The 22,941-nt window shown below is 36.5% G+C and overlaps 1 protein-coding gene across 1 annotated transcript in view; it reads right to left on the bottom strand.

The window, feature by feature from the left end:
- The window catches only part of RET (ret proto-oncogene), a 152,709-nt gene extending 130,922 nt beyond the window's left edge, over nt 1–21,787 (bottom strand). The window contains exons 1-2 of the mRNA XM_030485495.1: nt 21,675–21,787; nt 3,365–3,442 (exon numbers count right to left, since the gene is read on the bottom strand). The gene's annotated coding sequence lies outside the window, so the exon portion shown is untranslated. The remainder of the gene's footprint in view (nt 1–3,364; nt 3,443–21,674) is intronic.
- Between the last annotated feature and the right edge of the window lie 1,154 nt (nt 21,788–22,941).

Below are 22,941 nucleotides of genomic sequence, written 5' to 3'. Positions count from 1 at the left end.
TTACTGTGTCAGTGAAAAATAAAAATAAATGTCATCTTTCTGTGCATGTCACAGTTTGTTCCATCAAATAGGATTTCTAATTCTAAAGAATGTAGTGTCTGATGCCACTGGTTAAAGCAGGTTTATCGACTACTAATAGTTAAAGGTCAACCTTTAATGGTCCATATGGTTTTAACTCCCATTTACTGCACAGGAAGATCAAGACAGACTTGACTTTCCTCTTCCACCACGTACCCTCTGTCAGTGATTCTTTGGAGCAAGGTGGGTGCCAGGGAGGGGAGGAACCGCTGCATCATATTGGAGAGTTACTGGAAGAGCACAAGGTCTGAGGCAGCACCTGCCCCAATGCCGTTGGGCACACAGCAACATGTCATGGCTCTCAAGAAGCATTGCTGGCACTGAGCAGGCGAAATGCTTTCACTTGTGTTTTAACCCCATGTCCAAAATCACAAGCAAAATAATTTCTTAAAAAAACCAAACCAAAACAAAAAAACCCAAAACAAACAAACAAAAAAACCCCAAACCCTGAAACAAACAAACAAACAAAACCACGCAAAAAAATAAAAAAACCAAAGACAAATAAACAAACAAAAAAACCCACAAAAACCAGACTGTTAGATTGTACAGTCTCCTAGGAAGAAAACGAATGGGGAAACTGTGTGAAGAAAGAATTGAATGTGACCTGAAACATTTCAGTTCTAAATTCTGCCTGTTTCAGTTCTAAAACTACTTTCTCCTTTGCACTCCAGATGTATGTACTGACTGCATATATGGCTGGCATAGACATAAGTCTAATAACATTTTTATACAGTTACTTGCACTGCAGTTCCCATTAGGGTAATGGTCACTTTGGTTTTAGGTTTTTAAACAAACTTCCCTAATTATAAAAGTTTACTTGGATGAAGTATGGCACTCAAACCAGACAAAATAGCGTGTCAGAGTGAAAAGCACAGAAACTGCATATTTAAATGACAGCACACACAAGTGTAGTTAGAAAAGCAGAGTCAAGCAAGGTTTGGCTGTTCTGAGTTTATATGTCCATTGTTAAGAGGAATGTTTGCATGACCAGTTACGACGCATAAGTAAATGGGCTAAGGTTTAGCATTATTTTTAAATGCAAAATATGGCCCCAGAGTCACATCAATTAAACTACAACATAATTATTTGGAAATATGCAGTACAGAGTGTGCCCTTTTTGACTTCCATACACAGGCAACAGAATTAGACTTCTCCCAGTAGTATCTTCTTTTCATTGACTGCCAAAGAAAGGCTTCTGATTTACATGTACAAATATGCACATGCATAAACATGTGTGCAAACACTCACCCACATACACATATGCTTAGGAAAAACATAGCGGAGGTAAGCCTTCTCTTGCTGTCATAAATTAAGACAGATCTTGAATACTCCTGAGCCATGAATGTTTGAACTAGAACCACGTTATCATCCTCAGAAGTATGTCTTATGGAAACTCTTATTGCATGCTTAACCAGTGTCTAAATCCCTGAAGGGAAGCAAAACAATTATTCTTAACCATAGCACAGTTACTGTATTTGTATTAATGGCAGGGAAGAAGAGAACCATCTGCAGAGATTTCTAATAGACGGCTGCAATAAAAAAAGTACCCCAACCATTTAAACAAGTGCATTTTTTTGCTCTCTTAGAAACTGAAATCCCTGCTTTGGACACTGCAAGACATGCGAGCAAGACAGTCTAAGTATGGACTAATTCTGCTTTTGCTTTTGGCACTGTATGCCTAAAGCAGCAATACCAATTTCACAGGGGGAAATTAGAAAAATGAGAAACACACAGCTCAGTAGCTATCAGATAAACCCTGAAAGAGCAGGGCAGATACTTATAGGATGAAAAGAAACGTAACTTCCAAGGCCAGGCTGGATGAGGCTTTGAGCAACCTGTAAGATGTCCCTGCCCATGGCAGGGGGGTTGAATTAGAGGATCTTTAAGGTCCCTTCCAACCCAAACCATTTTATGATTCTATGAATGGAAAACACGGCACAGAACATTGGTCCTCAGCCCCAGTGCATTGTACCTGAAAATTCAATGACTGTTTCAGAACTATTTAAAGCATATAAAAATAACAAAATCATTTATACTGGATTGTTTATGCTTAAAATCATTGAGTTCAACCATTAACCTAGCACTGCCAAGTCCACCACTAAACCATATCACTAGAATCACAGAAGAGAGCTGTGGAGGTCAACCCCTCTGCTAAAGGCAGATTCGCCTAGATTATGTTTCACGGGGTTGTGTCTGGGTGGCTTTTGAGTATCTCCAGAGAGGGAGACCCAACAACCTCTCAGGACAGCTGCTCCAGTGCTCTGTCACCCTCAAAGTAGTTTTTCCTCATATTCAGATGCGACTTCCTGTGTTACAGTTTTTGCCCATTCCCCCTTATCCTGTTACTGGGCACCACTGAAAAGAGTCTGGCCACATCCTCTTGACACCCACCCTAAAGATATTTGTATGGATTGATAAGATCCCCTTATAAATGTCTCTCCTTCATGCAAAACAGGCACAGCTCTCTCAGCCTTTGCTCATAAGAGAGATGGTCTAGCCACCTAATCATCTTCATAGCCTTCCACTGGACCCTCTCCATTAGTTTCTTCTCTTTCTTGTACTCAGGAGCCCAGAACTGGACACAGTACTCCAGATGTAGTCTCATCAGGGCGGAGTAAAGGGGGAGAATATTGTTCATACAAATAAAAAGGCAAACAGTATTTCAACATAGTAGGTGGTCCATTATCAACTCTGATGTATAACTGCTTCAAAGCTGTTTGAAACGCAGCTGCTCATTACTTATTTGTGGAGAAACATCTTATTATTAAAGATAGAATAAAAAGAATGTAAACAGATATGCATATAAACTTAGCCTACATAGAGCTAGGTTGCTACAATTTAAAACTGTATTTGATGTTGCTTAATTAGAAATATTGATTAAAATGAAGCCAGCTCACTGGAAGGATGATGATAATAGGCTAATAATAACAATTGATTTTACTTTGATAAATGAACCAAAATGCAAGCTAAAGGTACTTAGATTTTGACCTATTTATGACCACATTCCCTTTTCTTCTTTGCTTTGTTGACTTTCTGATATTTGTCCAGAATATTATTAGAACTATAAATCTGAAAACATATAATTTACAGAAGGATTTCACAACAGCCACTTCTCTGATGGCCCATTTTGAAACACGCAGTTGTTGGATGTGTGTACCCCCCTCCACTCCAGCTTTACTGAATTATATGTAGTGTGTGAGCAGCAATAATAGTAATTAAAAATAATGAGGCCTGCTAGGTCTGCTAATTCTATTATCTTTATAGCATCAGGCTTCAAGCGACTCACCAGCAAAACAGCCCAGATGAGAAATCTCTTCAGAAGGTTCACTGGTTGTTTACAATGCAACAGAATAATCTTTCTAGCCTGGAAATAAATAAATAAATAAAATCAGAAAACCAAATCAAAAGCAGACATTAGTAGACATGGTTCAGGAAAAAGAAAAGGTTAATTGGTTGATAATTGGCATAAAACTATTCCTTTTCTTTTTTTTTTCTTCCCGCAAGAAAGCCTGGGAAAATTGAATAATGTGTTTGTTTTGTTGGAGTTTTTTTTATTATTTCTTTACAAAAACTGTTATTTCTTTACGGAGTAAAATGTAGAGAATAGAATTTTGCATAGTCTGACTTTCTGTGTACTCTATTAACTCAGTGTAAAACCCACAAAATTTTTCAGGAACCTTCTGCTACTTTCAGCTTCAGTGGAACTGACAACACTGTTCTAACTTGCAGGGTGTTAAAAAGTGGTCTAAAACAGGACTATAACACTGTAGGCCCTTTGTCTCTCCAAAACTATTAAACACTGAATTTTATTTTATTGCTGCTACACTCAGATACTGTGTCTGAGCTCCACAAGCTACAAACGGTCATTAGAGATGTTTTTTGCACCTCACTGACACTTAATTCCATACATGACAAGTGGAACAGCAGAATTTCAGTTCCTAGGTTTAACATTTGCAAAACAACATTCAGAAAATGATTAAACATTGTGCGATCTTCCTGCTTCTGCAGGCAACCAAAACTAATAGCCTTCTGGAAAGCTACGGATAGACACCCTCTGACTCCAGAGTCTCATTCAGCAGCTCATTTGCGTTCGCTGCAACACCAGTTCTCAAGTAATGTCTTTATCCACCATGACTGAAGGCTCATTTGCAGTGTCAGAGGTGAAATGCACGTTTGTGTCTGTGTGCATATATGTGCACACACGCAGGAGGCTGATGGAGGGTAACTTGCAGTAGTTAGAGTACCAGTATCTTTTGTATCCTGTATCACAAGTTTTATCAAGGGACCACAGCATAGCAGTGTTCTCAGCGTTTGGCCTTACTACAAGCATCCTTAAATCTCCTTTGAATCACAGAAGTGACTGATGTCATTAAGAAACTAAAAAAGTAGTGATTTAAGAGGATAATCACAGTGCAACACAGTTTAAGCACATGGAAACTACAATTAATATGTATAAATGTTTCCCCAAAATCTGATCCTCTCGCAGCAGAGTTTAGGAGGTAATCCAAACTGGCAGGCACTGCAGTAGCAGGTATCACTTGCAGACTTGAGGTAGAAAATAAAATTCAACATAAAAGCATTTAAGAAATGGAACCTGTATTTGCATGAGAATTACTAATGCATCTCTGTCCTGTGTAATGCAGTAAAAAAGTTAAAAGAAACAAACAATAAGATAAAAATTCAAAGCTTTGCATGAGAAATATAGAAAAAGACACACACTTAACTATTCAATATACAAAATAATGGACATCAGCCTCAATAAAATTTTTCCCATATTTCTTATTTCCTACAGCAACAGAAATATCTGAATAATAATGCAGATTATATTTATTTCAATAAACAATGTCCTTTTCTTGAGTTGCTTTCTCTATGATTTGCTACTATTCTTTCAGTGTGTACATCTTGTTCTCGTATTTCCAGTATTTGTATAAAATCATCAAATTCTATACCACATCTTTTTGGTACATCCAAGTATGCATGTGGTCTCTTCAGAAAACGTGCCTGTATGCCTGAGTCATGTTACCATCTGTCTGTGGATTCCACCACATCAGAAGTCACAAGGAGGTAACAGCAAAAGCAAAGGTCAGAAGCCAACAACAGAAATTGAGAAATGTCTCATTTATGTTTCTATTAAATAAGTAAGAAAAATCTTGAAATTCAGCACAAATGAAAGCAAGAAGTACTGCCTATCTGAAATTGCTAATCAACCCTCTGGGATCTGTGCATCACTTGCCAGAAAGCAGCTGGAGCTGAGAGGGACCTGCAGAAGATGCTTAACAGCGCCTTTTGTGTCTAGAAAACACAGTATCATGAGGCTCTTCCAATTAACCTGGACTCTTTACTTCCTTTCCTTCAGAGTGCACAGCCCTGTTTTTCCCAGGGCTCAGGCAGAAATCCACTATCCCTTCTCTCTCATATCCCTACTATCAAAACAAAGGTTATCTAATGTGGATGTTGTTATGTTAGGACATATTCACACAAGTATCCTCATGTGGTTCTCACACCTCTATATGAACATGGACTTCATTTCCATCCGTTTGGAAAAAATAGGCTGTCCTCGGTTCCCACATGCAGAAGAACGACAACAATTCAGCACTGTCTTTTTCAAATACCTTAACAGACTGAGATAAGTTCTCAAACTTCCAAGAACAAAGATCAAAGCACTGGACATGCAAGCATAGAAGCAGAATTCTCAACGATTTTAATGGGAGTTTTGAAGAGAGTCTAAGTTCAGACCTCTCATGCATTTGATTTAGCAGTGGTTGTTAAGTTTACCATATCATTTTTTTTATCCTCCGTACTCCCTTCCAGCTGTCTCATATAGTGTACTCATAATTGGTGTGGATTGGAGAGTTTGTGGATTCTGTGGATTGAGTGGAAATGGAAAGCATAGCAGGAAAGTCACAGATAATTACACTAGTTAGCATTAGTCAGAGTCCAAGGTAGTACTGGCAGAGAAATGCAAGGAAATATGAAATTGCTTTTCAGCCCATTGCTGGAGAGTTGCCGTATGGAATCACAGGGAAGGCACTCTGGGAAAAATGTATTAAAACCCAAGCAGTATGTTCCAAAGAGAGGCAGCCTTTCCCTGCTTCCTTTCAGGGATTCTAATGGAGCACTGGAACTTCTAACGGAAAAAGTTGGTAATTTGAGCTATAACCTCCAAAAAAACATATAAACAACTTCAATGGAATTTAAAAAAATAAGGAAAAAACCCACAAACAAACAAAAAATGCAAACCAAAAAGAGAGCGATAGGCCCTACCGAATATGTGGGTTTAGGCAACGGAAGCAATCGATCTCACCAGTGCAAGAAAAGAGCACAGGGGAAATATGAGACTCCAGCGAAGCAGATCATATATCCACTCTCATTGGGAACTTTCACAGCAATCACCTGCATCATTGTTACTTTTAATTAAATGCACATTAACACAATCATGATAAAAAGCTTTTGTGAGATATGAGCAAAATGACATCTTACAGTACTAAACATGGTTCGTTCGTAAGGAAGCATAAAAATAATAATTAGGAAGTTAATTATAAAATCATCGTAATCAAACATCATTACAAGCTGCCATGTAAAGTGTGGCCTTGCCTTCTGTTCCCAGTTCTTTGCCCCTACCTTAGGCTGACACTAACAATCATAGTACTGTAATGTGCACTGGATCAGGAGCCGGATGTAACCAAAAACTTACCAAGTAAGTTCTCAGGTTGGATCAAGTCCCTTGTTCCAGGTTCAGGACATGATCACACAGACACTTAAGCATGTAAGAGGAACAGGGTGAGCAGCTGGCAGTGATAGGGAAGGAGCGTGGGATGGTCCCTTTCAACAACACTGCAGAATTCCACCAAACAGAGCTGGCTGTATAACCTCAGCCTGAGCATCTCTGAGGCTACAGTCAGACAAATAGCACTGTTAAACAAGTACTGCTGAACCAAATATGCTCCAACATACATGCATCAACTGTACAAAAAGCACTTCTGAAATCTACAGAGACAATGACTACTGTCCCTATCACCAGAAAAAGCAAAACCGGTCTTTTCATATTTGTGAAAAATTAGAGAGAGAGGAAATGGCTAGGCAAGAACAATTAACACATTTCTCAATTTTGCCTTGATAAAAGTTCATGCCACACACACACACAATCTACTTACTTTCCAGATGGAAATAGTTTAAATTAATTGGGTTAAGCATGTTTTGTTAATGGCACTACAGAAAGGGTATCCACAAACCTACAGTGCACATTTACAGCAGCTAAGCAAGTGAACTACCTTGGCAAAAGACTACAGAAAGCCCCTTTTTTTATATATATCAATTCCTTATAGCTCATTCATATAAAGGACAGAAAGGGAATATTTTTAAAATGGCAACAGCTTCTCATAAGCTCTTGGCATATATTATTATAGCCAGCCTCTTTCTGCCATTATCGGCTTTGCAAAGCCAGAATTTGTCGCTTTGGTGTGGAGAGTCTCAGCTTTGCAAACAGACTGCTATTATAATTGCTTTCTGGCTCTTATTAGTGGAAATTTTAATTTGCTGAGGTTAAATATGCCAGAACTGGTCATTCTAAAAGTAATCATATCCAATGTTCCCCAAATCCTACAGTAATAGATGGCTCAGAAATTCATGCAGTTAGGAGAGTCCTACTGAAGACAGTGATAGAAAGAGAGGCCAGATTCCAGAGTTTAGTTCTCAGCATTGCCCAATGGTGTTTAGTCATGATCCTTTCAAATGGGTCACCAGGAGACATTCCTACAGTTTAAAATAAATCAAAGTATCATTGACTAGTGTTTCCTATTGACTCTAAGACTAGGAACATGCTTTCTCTGATCATGTGCCTAAAATGCTTTCTTTTCATGCTAAAGAGATTGAAAGTGGCTTCTTTAAATATGATGGGTGTATCTGCATGCCTACTTTGATATCTGTTAAGTAGAATTAAAGCTTCTTTGTTTTGTCTGAACAACTTCATGTAGTTGAAATAGCTCTGCCACTGAGAACAACAGATGCTGGAGTTGGCCTTCCTAAACTCAAGACAAAGTCAACCATGAAAAATAATAATGTATTTGTTTGTTTTGTTTTTGTACCACTGTCCCCTAAATCTATACCATTTGCAAAAACAACAGTAGTATCACAAAATGCATTTGCTATACTACTTGCTAAAAATTACTTACTGTATGTCAGACTGAACACTTTAATCTGTCTTCAACATAAACATGGAAATCATAAAAATAAACCTATACTCGTGTTCTTTCTCTTAGTATGCCTTCCAAATTTTACAGAATCTTACAAGATTCCAAAATTTGGAAACATGTAGAACAAACACTGACATTAATATATAGCGTGCTACCAGAGCAGAACTGAGAAGATGAGAGTGCTCACAAAAGTCATCTTCACAAGTGAAAACAAATTCAACTGTTCAGCCTGGTGAGTGTGCTTCACTGAAAGCATCATTCTGGCCCTGGCTTGACATGATCCAAGTCCTGACTATGCCAGTCCTTTTCTCCTCCCTCCTATTCATTCCTACTTTTCCCTTTTGCTATCAAAGGCACATACAGATAGCCGTTGCCAAGAACCATGGTTCAGGGAACTGATTCAACTGAAAATTAGCTGAGGAGGAGGAGAAAGAGGGACAATAAGGGTCAACAGGAGCAGCCTGAAATTAGATTGGCTTAAACTAATCTTGAAACAATACCCTTAGTACCCAAAGAGGCTGTTCCTCTCTGTATCTATCAAGATGTGCGGAGAGTCAGCTACTCTATTTAATTGCATAGGCATAGCTAAAAGCTATGAATGAGAAAGGAAGGAGATAGCCTTGTCTGAAACTTTATAATGCAACCTGGTACACTGTAGACATAATAAAATTATTTGCTAAGCCAGTCCACACATTAGAAGAGCAGCTGCCTAGTGCCTAACTATGAAATTACTCTGTAAATGAAAAGCAGGAATAAAGAGTAGCCAAATGGAAAAATACTTCCTGACCCAGCCAAAGAAAATAATTTACAGCAGTTTCCCAGCACAGAGAAAGAAAAAAGGGTGCATGCACAGCACTAAGATATAGAAACTGAAATTTAGGGTAGTCAGGAAATAATTAAGTATTTGAATGGCTGTTTCAAAGACAAAAGAAATATGGGGGAAAAGAGGTAAATCTTTTTTTACTATATAGTTTGATGAAGGAGGATATTCAAGATCTAAAATTTGACATGTAAGAACATGTAAGCAAATGATACTGTCTTTATATTAATGTAAAATCATCTGCATCTCCATATCATCTTTCATCCAGTGATCACCAAATTCTTTACATAAGCCATACAACTTCTGCAAAACAAGGTTAATTCTCTAAAGTCCATAAAGGGACTATTTTATAAAGTTATTCCCTCCCTAAATGGAACTTATAGCATTTTATAGGCAAGGAAACAATCACAAATTTGCCCCATAGCATGGCAAACAAAAAACTCTCAGGTCTTTCCCCAGTGAAATAAATGGCAAAAAATCATATTGGCCTTCCCTTGTGTTTTTTACCATGTAGTTAGATTCTCTGCAAGTTTAAATTATCTTCATTTAAATTAAATTAATGGATCTATAGCAATTTACTCTCACAAATGATGTGCTTTCTGATGTACCCATTCAGCTATAACTAGGAGAATTTAATTCTAATTATTACCCTCAGTTTGCTTTTGGTTTTGTTTTAGGGTTTTTTCCCAGAAGCTAGTTTTATACTTTTGCTCATAACAGCTGTGGGACTAGTAAGTAAAAATAAGTGCCTGCCTTCTTAATCTTGTCATCACATGGCTAATTAAAAACATGTCTCCATTTTGGAGGCGCAAGTCTTGGAAAAACATAAGCTTTGGCAGACTCATTCTAGTTGCTAGTATATATTTATTCATGGTATGCAGTTTTGGATTGATAGCTTTCTGAACACAAGAGGAAGAAGAGACGTATTTTCAACAGATACACATGGAGAGAGCTGGGAGCATAATTTGCTTGCTTTGTACCTTTAACAAGAAAAATGCTGTTATAAAAATTCTGTACCTGGCTACCATCAGGTTTCTTTCTTTATTTTTTTCAGCAACTATATCAATTTAATAGAAGCCTCACATCTTTCAGGTGAATGCTAAATATATGCAGATTGAAATAAGCAAACATAGGGACCACATGTGGTCTGTTGATCCACTGGTTCTCTTCCATGCTGCAACCAAATAAGTGTTACTGAACATTATCCCTGAATCACCATGGGACCACCAAGAAAAATTTGTCAGAGTCCTATTTTAAGGTCACAGCAGAGGTAGGGGTGGAAGCCAATTCACCCAAACTTCTAGTCTGCACCTTAAACTTTTGAGAGCTGTGTATTTTTGAAAAGAGAGTTTCAAAGGAACAACAAATACACTTGAACTGCTGATCTGCTCCAGATCTCCCCACCTTCCACATCCAGTTAATGGATGTGTCAAGGCTTTTTAATTGCTTAAGTTTCACAAGGTGTGCAAAGCTTGTCTCGGCTTTCCATGTGAACACTGAAAAAATTATATCTGTGAGCAAGGGGGCTTCAGTGACTCAGTAGGTGATAATCTTCCCTGTGCAAAATCTACAAAGAACTTCATCCACAGAAATAAAAAAATAAATAAAAATCTTTCATTACCTTTTAAACATAAGAGGGAAAAAACCAAACACATTGAAGTACTAAACCCATTCTTATTTGTGCATATTTTCTCAGAATAAAAAAAGAGCTAGCGCTCTTATCTATGCAAATTTTAGAATTTGTCTGTGACATTTACATGCCTCCCATCATATTGCAGCATAAACCAATCCAGCAGTTTATTTGGATTTCCCATGTAATAAAAAAATCATGTCATAGCACTACCGGTAATGAAATAGTTGGTATTATGAAGGACTATGACAAGTATGGATGAAGGCACACATTCCCAGGACTAGATAGAACAAAATACTGGGAAGCAACAAAGATGCTTAAAAGCCAGTAATAAAAATTAGTTGATATACACTGACACAAGAAGGTCACATCTGTTTCCCATGGCATATAGTGTTTCTTTCCTCTCTTCCATTATAAGCCAGGGAAAACATTGACACACAAAAAACCCACAGTCATGCATAAGAAAAAATGAATTCTTACTTTAACCTTTTGACTGCTTTAGATGTCTGTCTGGAAAGGTGAATGTTTAGTAACTACATCTACTGTGAAGCAGATGAAACAGAGACAAAATCTTTTCCTACAGAGTGAGATGGAATGAAAATGAGTGCTATAAGCTCAGCTGCAGATCACATACCCCAAAACTGACTCAATTTCCTTCTACAGTTAACAAATTTAATCAAAACCCTGTCACCAACTGACTTTCTGAGGAGACTTCTGAGATTTAATGAGCTCAACTTAGAAGTGCCAATGGACCAATATGGATGTGAGAATTAGTCAAGACTTCTGCAAAACAAAAAAAAAAAAAAAAAAAAAAAAATTACAGAAAGCGTACTGTTTGGCAGAAAATGAATTAAAATTTATCTGGGAATATGGTGCTCTCTTTACAGAAAGTAATAAAGAAAGCATTACATTTTGCCAGTTCTGCTGAAAAACTGCCAAGTAGAGACATTAATGTAAATAATGATTAAATGTAAGTTTTAAAAGAAAAGATAAAAATGCATTTCTTAATGGCAATGTCTTCTGATATTCTCTAAAATTTGCAAACAACAATGGATGTTTCTTCCACCACAATCAGAGAGAGGTGGAGGGACTCCATATACATCTGGCATACTAACTTCTAGTCCTCTTCATACAAATATCTTTTTACACATCAGCAATGTTCTACTTTACTTGTTTATGAATTCAACATATAAACTTCTCTGAAATGTTTCTGAGTACATCAGATTTTTGCAGCACTGATTCATAATAATAATGGATTCTTGCTATTTTTACTCAGAGACAAGGTACAATCACAAAATTTGAGAAGATTCTATTCTTAACAAATGATACAATTGAAAATTTATATAGGATATTCCATCAGGAAATTTTTACTGGGATACAACTGATTATGACTCTTCAACAGGAACAGAATTCATATTATAAATTCTAGATACATTAAAGAAAAGACTCTGTAAAAATAAATTGGAGGGAGTAAAGAAACAGCACATGAAGGATTAATGAAATGAGGATGACTGATACAGTTAAAGCTGAATAAAATATTGAATTTACAAGGAAAAAGAATTAAGAAATATGACCCCTTTAAGAGATACTTCAAACCTGTTTGAGTTTCCACAGCATGTGGGAGTCCAGTCACAAACCAGCCCTGTTATAAACTGGGCAAAGTCTAAGCAAAGAAACAGTCACCTAGCTGGAGTATTCAGTGTAAGCAGAAGATGATGGACACAGAAGGACCAAGATGTGGCTTGAAGGCATTTCAGTACTTTCACGCTTTCTAGAAGAGATGATTACTGTAATAACTGGTTGTTTTGGTGGATATTACCAGATGAAACATTACGGTACTTGGCTAATTTTTACTCAGCTGAGTTGCCAACTGAGTGTATGGTAGTCATCCAGTATTAATTCAGTTTTGGCCTAGGCTTTTTGTTACTGAATTTCTGTTTGGATAGTCTCAAATGTGGTGAGAATGTCAGTATGCTAAGGTTTCTGTTGGAAGGGTTTTTGTATACGCTTATGTGAGCTTTCATGTTTGTGACTTCAAGCAGAGTATCATATAGTGCTACAGTGAGCATAATCAAAATGCATGAGTTAAAGTTCAGGGGTTTGGGTTTTTTGGTTTTTGGTTTTTTTTTTGGGGGGGGGGGGTTGGGGTTTTTTTTTTTTTTTTGTTAAACAAAAATAAGGCTTACCAGTTAGTAATGCAAAACATAAATAACAGGGTTCATAGTTCTGGAAAAACCTACATTAAACCCAGACAAGACTATAGTGCCACTCACCTCTGTCTGGCATGCAGCAACCTAGCTCTTGCTGCTCACTTTCTACTGAGGCGGGAGCACACTCTGCCAGCCTGTCACTGTGTATTGGACTCCTCTGAAGGCCAAAATCAAAATCATCAATCAGTAGGAGCCTTTTGGCACTCTGTGAAGCTGAGGCAGGAACCAAAACAGCCGTTAGTCATTGCTTAATAGGCTTTTTAGTACAAGTGTGGTGAATGATATTTTTCAGCCTGTTTCTGACTCCTCTCACCAGCTTTCCTCATCTCTTAGAGAAAGAAACCAGAGGAAAAAAAGAGAAAAACAGTAAGGTACAACACATGCTAGCTGATATCCCATTATTGAAAATAAACTGGCACTTCAAAATGGTGCCTCTGGTTGTTAACTGCAAAGTCCCTACAAAACTGCTGCAGTGAGAGACCAAGGCGTGAAACAAAAGGAGCAACATTTTTTCACTTCCTGGTAACACAGAAATTTTAGGTCTTTTCTGTCTCTTCTATGCCTTTTTTCCCATTAAGACTATCTCTCCAAGAGAATGTCATCTTACTTTTTTTAGCATACTTGTAGCAATAAAGTGGCTGAGAAAGACAACTTCATCATGTATTTAGAGTAAGAATTTTTACTTACATCCAACAGCCAGCTATAACCATTTTAACATTGATTTGAAAAGCAAGCAAAGTTTTTCATTCTTCCACTATCACCACTGAGAGACATGCAGGTTTACTGTGTATTAACAACTTTGATGACCACCTCTATCTCCAAATAGGTACCGCAGATGTGAGATTTGTGTGCAGTCTCATATTTTCAGTTTGTAAAATTGTTTGGGGCTTTTTTTGGTTTTGTTTTGGTGTTTGGGTTTGTTGGTTTTTTGGTTTTTTTTTTAATTCAAAACAACTGCTAAACCGAGCTGCACATGCAATTGCTAGATCAAGCGCATGCGAACTGCATTTATATGTCAAGCAGTATGCACTATCACAATCAGAGTAACTGACAATGAAAAGCCAAGATTTTGATAAATACCTAGAAGTCTCCTTGAAAAGAAACCAAAGGCTGATTATTCAGGTATGTAACAGTCCTGCACATTCACCTACAAAAGGAGCTTTTGTTTAGAAGGGCCCCTGTAAATAAATTATTATAACTTTCTTGAGGGTATTCTAAACTTAGAATTTTTTTGGCTGAGTTTGATTACAGATTAATTCTGTTGACCTGCTTTAAAGCACACGTTCCCAAATACTGCCAATAAATGTGCCAATAACTTCATTAAGGAGGTTAAAACTGTGTTTTGTATACACCAAAATCGATCCTTCTATGAAAACAAAAGGAATAGGCAGCTTTGTTTTAAACAAAAGACAATTCATCCTGCAGACTGTTCTTTGCAGATATTAGATAACAGATTTTTCCAAGTTTAACTCATGATAACTTATGTCTCATAGACATTGTAAAGTAAAAATCAGCACAAAATTAAGTCCACACCAATGGGTAACAAAAGGAGCCAGTTTTTCTCCTCCCTAGATTTCTTTTTACATTGCGCTACAGTTTCTGTGCACCTTCCATATCCAACGGAAAGAAATAATGAAATTCCTAGTGAGGGTCCATTTTCCAAGGTGAATATATTGGTAGAGAAAGGCATTGGAAGGATTTAGAACCTTGCTCTAAACTGGGCAACTGGTAAAAAGCTGGTGGCCAGAGGCAGATAAAAACTCAAGAAGTTGGGTAGGAGCAGGCATAGCTCAGAAGACTGGGAAGTAATATAAATGACAAGAGATGGTCCCTGCTCCTGGGTCTTTGGATCTTTAGAAGATATGTGCCTTTCCAGGGAGGTTGCTCCCTGTACAGTACCACAATCACACAGTAAATTTTTCAATTGCAGGTTTTCAAATATAATGTGCATTGTAATGTGACTGATATTTCCTCACAGCAATAAAAAATGAAAATGCATTATTTACACTACAGTGGTAGGACACAAAAAGATCACAGTGAGAACATAGCAGAAAAGTGAACAAATGCATACTATGTGAAGACTTTAATTTCATCATCTGAGACTTCAGATGACTAAGATTTTAACCAGACTTAATGCCTTCCTAAAAGCCTAAGAGAAGACTTTGCAAATACATACACTACAGATAGAATGGAAAGTAGAGCCAGTCTCTACTTTCTTGTAGGCTAGTCAAAAAACAGTAGCAGTAAAATAAGTACAAAGTGGAGTTACTTTAGGAGAAAGCTTAATAGATTAACTAGTCACTCACGTGAAGTTTAACACTGTCCCAGGGAAAAGAGACAGAGACAAAAACTGCTGCTTCAATTTAAATGGAAATCCTAACCACTTCTTCGGCGAATGCTTTGCACATAAGTTCCTGCCAATAACAAATTTCAAAACAAATACTCTGTTGGGTTACAAAAATGCTGTGAAGACAATATAAAATCAACTGTTCTTCCTATTGGACCACCAAAATCAGTAACAGTGACTGAACTAATTTAATATCACACTCAACATCATCATGCTCATATATATAACAAGACTTTTTTTTCTTTTTTTTTTTTTTTTTTTTAAAGAAATGTGACTAAACAAGTCAATATTAAAAGACATTGGTGGGGGGAATCCTCTCTCAAAAATTGATTAACAAAATAATTTACAATTAAAATTACTTTTTAAATTTAATGAAAATGAATTTTAAACTCAATATTATGTAATTAAAACATTAAATAAATTTGTCAAATGATTAGCAACCAGTAAGTTAAATCAAAGCACCTGTTGCAGAAACAGTTAAGAATGACAGATTCATTAATTACCTTAATAGTTACCATGAAAAGTAACACATTCAGAGATGAGATTAATTAATTAAACAAACAAGTTTAGGAACAAAATGGTGGAATAAACCTTTCATTAAAAACTGAACCAGTTAAATCTGGATGAAGTATTACAGGTCCAGTTTGGCAGAAGAGTTAAAAATGTATTTTTAGTTAAATTTGAATCTACTTATTGCAACTCTATGTTTTCTATTTCTACATTGTGAAGGAAGGCTTAAGAAGTTATTTTCACAGGTGTAGGAAAAGTTATTTTGCTTTCTCAAAAGAAGGAGACAGGTGCAAAACAACTGAGTTAAAAAGAATGCTGATTCACCTCCTGGGTTAGAGCTGATATTGAAAGATCAGGAACATTTTCATTAAAAACAAAGTTAAAAAAAAAATCTCTACTGATAGTTAAAGTGTGGATAAACCACACTGCCCCAAGAAGTGTGACTGCATAAATGCAATATTTGGTAAAAATAATAAAAGAAACAAAATTCTTCATACATTTTTAAAAAGTTCTTAATGAAATATAGCAGCTCCCTGTCTGGATCTAGTGATGCCACAGCACACAACTCAGAGACTCTAATCTTAGACTAGCTGTTTTTCCAAATGAGGCAGATACACACAAATCAATTACTTCAAGTCCAAAATACACGTATTCTTCTTAGTGTCCTCTACTAAAATTAGTACTGTACCTTTTAATGGGCATGAAAAGTGCTTACAAGCACCTGCATTAGGGTGTAAAGTTAGTTTTAAATGTGTGTGCCTGGTCCCTTATCAGTGAGTTGCAGCAGGCAGCTGGTGGTTAATGTCTCATCTCCTGATGAGAACTCAGGGTGATCAGTATCAGAACCACTGCAAAACAGCTTATCATTGAACCATCACCCTCTCATCTCAGTTTACAAAATACAAGTCTTTTTTCATGCAGGGAGGAGAAAAACAGAAGCGATTGACAACACATATGGATGGGAGAAAGCAGTCATTTAGATTCACTTCAAAAAATGAATCCAGTTGGCTAAAGAAATAACATTTAAAAAAAAAATAAAATAGTTGTAGGGTAGAGAGAGACACTGCCACTAGTAAGCTCTGTATAACTTTTCTTTAAAGCTGATATGTCCATATAATCTTATACTATGCATTCCCTTGCCTGTTAATGCAAATGTCTAAAGCTCTAGAAAGAAGCATGAAGCCATAAATAAGTAAGTGATATTTAACTAATAAGACATGACACACAAATAATTTCTGGACCATTAATGAATGTCTCAGGTGCATTGTAAAACATGGGGCGAAAGGTCTTGATTGCCTTATCTTTCTCACAAAACAGAAATTATGAAAAATCCAGGAATAGGTCATCAGAGAAGAGTCATACTTCTGTGTTTCCAAAATGGAAATATGGCTCATAGCCAAGATGAGAGCTCTATTTTTGGTCTAACACTAATTAATTTCATGGATATGAAAGGTGACTGTATCTTGGTTTAGGCTTAAATTTAAAAGTTTACCTTTCACCAGTCACTAAAGTAATTTATAACTTCTTATGTAGTCTGGCACAGGGATTTGAGAGCTTTCCACTCTCATTCATATTTACCAACAAACCAGAACAACCTAAACTATTTGAAGAAACATGTACGGAAACTAGAAGTCAATAACCTTTTACAAACCTACGCCAAGGGCAGTTGCCCAGGATAGCAAGGAAGAAAGACACCAATCTTCATCAGCATAACCTTCTCAAGTTTTTGATTAAATATATAGTCAGCATCTGCATTTTTTTTCTCAATAGCCAAATCTGTCACTGGGTTTTGTAAGCTAATCCTTTTTGATAATCCTCAGGGTTCTTTGTGTCTTTCCCCTTTGCACAGTTGCTACCTGCAGTGAAGCCTTTCCCCCCCTCTACTCTTGTAGCTACACAACAAAGGTGGGCGTTTGCAACTCCAGCATTACAAACAAAATCTAAAAGAAACCTTAAAAACTATACCCTCCAACTTCTAAATCTTCAGGTGGACTGATTCCACTTACATGTTTATTTCAGTGATGCAAATCAATAGCGGGGAGGGGGACAGGAAATAATTTTGCCCTTTTATTTGGGCAACAATCGTTTTCACATCTCAACATCTGTATCACTTTTTATTTACCATTATGCCATGCAGTCAGATAATTATTAGAATTAGCACATGATTAGGATTATCAATTTGCCTGTTAAAAAAAAATTTACAGTTTATACTAATTTTTTAACAGGGCAACTAAAAAAAGTAGGAATCTTTATAGGTAATTCAACCCACAGAGCATTTAGATTTCCAGGAGATGCTCTGTTATTCAGATTGCTAATACGTTCATTGTATATAGAAGGTAATTTTGTTTGACAGCAATGTTTAATTTCTAGTAACTGTGTAGCTGTAAAGAGCTGTGAGAAAAACCTGAAAGTAAAAGATATCCTTATATGTTTGTCTTTAATTTCAGCTACAACAAACTACCCAAAGGATTTTATCTGGCACTTTAATCTCAATATTGATTAAGGGAGATGAAGGAATTTATTGAGCTAGTTGTTTTTAAACTGTGATTTTCTACATCAACATTGTGACTCTCATTTGTTGGCTGTCTCAGATACAGATCAACAAAGAAATACTTGGTTGCAACAAAACGACCAACTTGCACAGGCAAAAAGCCAGAAAGTTAACATCAGTCCTCAGCCAATTCTCCAAGTAAGATGTGAACAGAGCACTTTATTAAATAGACGTGACTGAGGTTAGACATGAATAACCCTTGTTCTGATTTCTTTGTAGGTGGAAAGCCTTTTATTATCCAAATGTATCCACTCCATGAAGAGAAAAAAAAAAACAAACCCAAAAAACCCAACCAAACCAAAACCCCCCCACAAACAAAAACCTAGCCAAGAAGCGTGTTCTTTCAATTCCACTTTTCCTAAAGTTCCACATTGAAGCAATATTTTACCAAAGACCAGTAATTTAGGAGCACATAAAATAGTACATTGATCAAGTAGCTTTGAAAAATACTACATAGCCCATTTACCACAGGTTTTTGCATCTACTAAATATTTCATATTTTCTAGTCTTTAAAGAGCAACAAAATAGTTAAAAGTATAAAGCTGACACCAGGGTGGATTAAATAATTTCCCAGCAAATTACCCAGCAAAAGTCTGTGGGGATTTCTAGCTCACACCATGATGTCACACAGCAGCTGTATGGGAGGGAGCTTTGCTGAAAGGCCACTGACAACACAAGAGGCACACTGGGGAGAATGTTCTTTCTGACTTGCTTCCTAATCCTCCTTCTCACAGCTGACAGCCCTGACACCTCAGACAAGGCTGAAAATTAACTGTCATTATAAAACGAGTGAACAAAAGTCTCAAAGTAGTTCACAAGCTTTCAGCTTGTGAATTCTGCTGGCAACTCGTCTTTGAGCAAGGGACTCAAAAACTTTTTTAGAAATGCAACATTTCTAAGATTTAGTGTCTCTTTTTCAGAATTTTTCAACAGAGGTTACAAGTCTTTTTCTTTTGTTTCACACTCTCAAGTGAAACAAGTCATCTGCTAAACAGCTTAAAATGCCTGAAAGCAGAAAGAACACACACATTTCCCTTCTAAAAGACCCAACACAGTATATTTTAGGATTATTCCAAATTGTGTTGAATTTTCCTATTTTGAGAAAGAAAAAATTATTTGTAAACAGCGTCTGTGGGACTGAAGGTAATTGCTCCTTTGTCAGAGCCTTATAAAAGAAAAACAACAGAAACAGTAGAAGTCTGGGTAGACAAGTGGCCTCATAAGGAAGGTTGGTGGGTACTATTCTACTACAGAAGCTACACATGCTTTGTTAGAATTGTGTTAGAAAACAGATTTGTTACATAAATAGTCTGAAAGTTGTCCTGGAGGTACTAGAAGGCAGAGGAAAGAGGGTGATGGCTAATGAACTGTGGAATTACAAAAGGTGGAAATGAAAGTGACATATTAGGTTAATATTGAGTTGTGTAATAGCTGCACATAGTTCCCTAGAGTACATTTTCCTGACATTTTTCTCAGTTTCTTTTAAATGTCTGAACCTAGCAAGTTTCCATCTCTTCTCTTGATATGTAGTTCCACTCTCTGATAAAACTTCCTGTCAGGAAACTTTTCTTGATGTTCAGCCTAAATTTCTCCTTTTCTCAAAGACAATGCATTGTTCCAGGTAACAACATCTTGTTCTTTTGCGAGAAGATAAATTATTCTAAACTTTTAATGTTTATCCTTCACAAATAATTATTAGCAATTATGTTCTTAACTCTCTGGCAATTGGCCAGGCTTTAAAAACATAGATGCCGTAAATAAGCCATGGTGCTCCTTTTTTCTCTGCAGTCCCTTTAAATTTCATGAAATTTTTTAATGCTGAGATTCCCATACAAGGTGGGGAGATAGACGGGTGACTCATAGACTGGGTTTTGCCCCAAAATTTTATTTTTTCCTGAAAAAAAATTCCACAGCTACTTTGTCAGGATTCTGGTTTCTCAGTTTCTGCTTTAAACCAATTTCTTCTACATTATGGAAGATAATTCAGATTACAACAGCCTTTCCACTGGATGACCATGGAATAAAAGGAACTGGCTGATAATATTTCAGTCTTTAGTCATTCTGAGTTTCCTAGCATTGTCAGCATAACTGCAATACAAAAGAGCTGTAGCATGCTGCATGAATATACACTGTATAAACTGTCAAAACTATTAGCAGTGTATCAAGTGTATACACAGGTCTTGGCAGAAGGCAAGAAATCCAGCACACAAACACACACTTAATAGAAAGTCTCTCAGAACTGATCTACTGCAAATGCAGTTTAATGGAACTAGATTCAAGGGCTTTTTTGAAACGAGTTCTGTATTTTTGTATGTTCTTTGCCAATATTCATTCAAATCCAAATTCAAATCATGTTCTATCACAATATTTAATTGTCTAATTTCTGACATACTCTTGGCATAATCAAAATAGAGCACAGGTTGAGATACACTATTTGAAGCAGCAAAAACAATTTTTTAATTTTCATTTGCAAAGTACTTTTTCTTTGCCAGCTTAGGTAATGTCATTGTTTCAGTCACCTACATAATAATAATCTGTCATGGATGTTGATATTTTTAAGCAATAAAATTTAACATCTGCCAAAACCATGGTCTTTGTTAAAGGGAAAATAGACTATAGTGTACGAAGAAACCTTCAAACATATTAACTAACTAAAGATCAAAAATATTATGAAATCTAACAGGTTTTTCAGATGTCTAATCTCTTTTTGTTTTCTTATTTATTCCTAGAGATTATAAACTACAGATATTCGTGAATTATTTGTTCCTATAAATTGTGAACACTGTAAACAGTACTATATGGACACTGTCAAGTTTATAGTGGTTTTCTACTTCAAACTGAAGCTTGAAAAATAAATTAGAAAGCTATCTTCTACCACAGATACCCTGCTTTTGTTTTCTTCTCATATATCTGGTGAGAGTCAAGACAGAGAAAGCATTAGGGGAAAAAACACCAGCGAAATCTGTATGCAGTTATTGTTGCTCAGTAACAACCACACAGAAGACCAACAGACAAAAATTTGGAAGAAGTCTGAACCAGCTGGAAAGGGAGGGGATCAAGAGTTGCAAGTTGCAACTGCTCAAGAGGCCAGGTGCATTACAAGCTTGCTTTGTCTTGTTTTAATGCTGCAAACAGGATACTTAGCCATCAGTATTTTTCAGTATGACTCTATGACTTTTTTCCAAATCTTTACCTTATTTCCCATTAGACTTACAGTATTAAATAACAATTTCATATTATATATAAGACTATGAAAGTAAAGAAAGAACAACCATCATTGCAATTGCCTAAAAAAGGGTTATAAATGACAATGAGAAATCTGATGGTTTCATTTACCTGCCACAAAAACTGAGTTGATTCTACCTAAAACACCTCCAGGGTCAAAAGGCTCTGCAGTTTTAGTTAGTTCCCACAATGAAGAAAAGAGCACATCGCTTGCATTGAGCCAACACAATAATGCACTTGCAGTGGAAATCTGAAACAATGACAAAATAAGACATTAGGAAATATTTAGCCCAGCCACCTTTACAAGAGAAATCTGTATACAAATTTTCAATGAAGAGGTTTAAATGAAAGCTTATTTAAAGCCTCTTTCTGCTAACACCATTGCCTGAACATACGCTTTCTTCATTCTTCATTCTTCTTTCTCCCATACTGATTCTACTACTTTACTGGAATATAAACATATTTTAATTTACATTTAGCTAACATTAACTTTCTTGGTAGTTGGAAGCATTTACACAGTAGAAAGGAAACAGAAATCATATGCAAGCATCTGAACAGTTTCCAGCTTTTTTACCTTCTGTACTTTCCGCTCCCTCTATACAAACACACAGATTTAAATATCAACTTACCTTCTGTACTTCCTGCTCTCTCTGTACACACACACTTAAATACAAATTTTTATATTTAATAATCTCCGGTTTAAAGACCTTATGTAATTACAAAGGCCAAATTGTTACAGCAGCAGCTACAGCCAATTTGGTTAATTAGGCTTGCGTGAATTTATAATGAACTAGTTTTAAGGGTAGGTAAAACTGCCTCAAAGAGAGTCTAAATATATAATCTTATATAGCAATGTCCAAATGTATAATGGAAAAAAGCATACAATAATACAAATATATTTAAAATTTAAACTTGCTCTTCAACTGAATGTTGGGAGAAAAGGTGGCATTATAATTATTTGTAACGGATGGGATTGTTCACCTACCAGATGATGTGTACATGATACATGATGAGACCCTGAAAATCATTAGTAGGATACTGAGGTCATGTTTGCTGTGTTTCTCTGACAGATCTGCACAAACTCATTTCCTGCTCTATATTTTGGGGAGTTCAAGCCCAGGCTGCACGCTGGCTGTCCTAGCTGCAGTCTCAGAGGCAAGGCAGGCTGGCAGCCAGCAAGCATTTGGAAACTTGCAGGACAGACATGGGCCAAATTTCTCTGAGTACAAGCAAGCCTATAGCTGTTATTGGCTATTAGTGTACCAATGACTGCTGCCCCCCTGCCCCTTTTAAATTAGAAACACGCTCACAAGAATTCTCTCAGACAAACATCTGAAGGGCAAAATAGGAGCCAGAAATGTAGTTCTAACCATGCCTA

The sequence above is a fragment of the Strigops habroptila genome, chromosome 5 (assembly GCF_004027225.2).
Source record: "Strigops habroptila isolate Jane chromosome 5, bStrHab1.2.pri, whole genome shotgun sequence".
Lineage (NCBI taxonomy): Eukaryota > Metazoa > Chordata > Aves > Psittaciformes > Psittacidae > Strigops > Strigops habroptila.
Note: the sequence above shows the minus strand (reverse complement) of the source record. Positions and strands in the feature narration are given on the sequence as shown.